Source organism: Panthera onca, chromosome A1 (assembly GCF_046562875.1).
Source record: "Panthera onca isolate mPanOnc1 chromosome A1, mPanOnc1 haplotype 2, whole genome shotgun sequence".
Classification (NCBI taxonomy): domain Eukaryota; kingdom Metazoa; phylum Chordata; class Mammalia; order Carnivora; family Felidae; genus Panthera; species Panthera onca.
In genome coordinates, this window is record NC_138339.1 from 38,830,757 (window position 1) to 38,832,016 (window position 1,260).

The 1,260-nt window shown below is 35.6% G+C and overlaps 1 non-coding gene across 1 annotated transcript; it reads left to right on the forward strand.

Moving 5' to 3' along the window:
- Nucleotides 1-918: 918 nt before the first annotated feature.
- Nucleotides 919-1,003, forward strand: TRNAR-UCG (transfer RNA arginine (anticodon UCG)). Its single transcript has one exon. It is a non-coding gene; the product is annotated as a tRNA-Arg (tRNA).
- Nucleotides 1,004-1,260: the final 257 nt, after the last annotated feature.

Here is a 1,260-nt window from a genome sequence, read left to right on the forward strand (position 1 = left end):
TCCTAAAAAGAGTAGTTTATTGTACACAGTTCCACATTTGTAAATAAAAAGAATAGTATGTGTCAGCTAAACAGGTGATGAATAGAGATGGAGCAGAGACAGTTTTCTACCAAGAGTGATGGTTAGGTAAAAGGTGCAATTTACGGAGAATTTTATGTCATATACTCATCTTATTTAGTTTCCCTATTAAAATAGTCTGTCCAAGAACACTACCTCTATTTCTAACTTTAGGTATTGCTGGAAATGCCATATAGAAATGCCATCATGCTTACCATGGTGAATTTTTAGCCATTATGATTTAATTTCAGATTAAGTTTAAAAACAACAAATGTGAAGGGCACCTTGGTGGCTCAATCGGTCAAGCACCTGACTCTTGATTTCGGCTCAGGTCATGATCTCATGGTGCTGGTTCCATGCCGATGGAGTGGAGCCTGCTTAGAATTCTCTCTCCCTCTCTCTCTGGCCCTCCCACATGCGCGCTCTCTCTCTCTCTCTCTCTCTTTCAAAATAAATAAACTTGAAAAAATGCTAAAAATCCAAATGTGATAATGTACAAGAAAACTAAACAACATAACTTCATTTTTACATTCAACAAGCTCTAAATTGCCTTTACAAAGATTTCAGACCCAGAATAGTTAAGGGAATAGATAACATCGATGATAGATAGATAGATAGATAGATAGAGATAGAGATAGATATATAGATAGAGATAGAGATATATTTAAATATATTTAAATGTTAAATGGGATACTCTTTAAATATTATGACTTAATATGTATATAAAGTATATATATGACTTAAATATAAATAAATATATATATGTGTGTGTGTATATATATATATATACACACACACATATATATATTTAAAGTACATAACATTTGTAAATGAGATCAAAAAAGAAAAAATTAAAGGGGCGCCTGGGTGGCTCAGTCGGTTAAGCATCTGACTTCGGCTCAGGTCATGATCTCATGGTTCGTGGGTTCGAGCCCCACGTCAGGCTCTGTGCCAACAGCTCGGAGCCTGGAGCCTGCTTCAGATTCTGTGTCTCCCTCTCTCTCTGCTCCTCCCCCACTCATGCTCTGCCTCCATCTCTCAAAAATATATAAACATTGAAAAATAATTTTAAAAACATATGGGCTTAAAATAAAATAGAATAAGTCTTAGCACTGACCCTATAGTGGCAATCCCTGCATCAAAATCATTAAGTATGTGGATTCTGCAGTGAAATTGCCTAGATTTGAATTCTGGCAGTGCCAT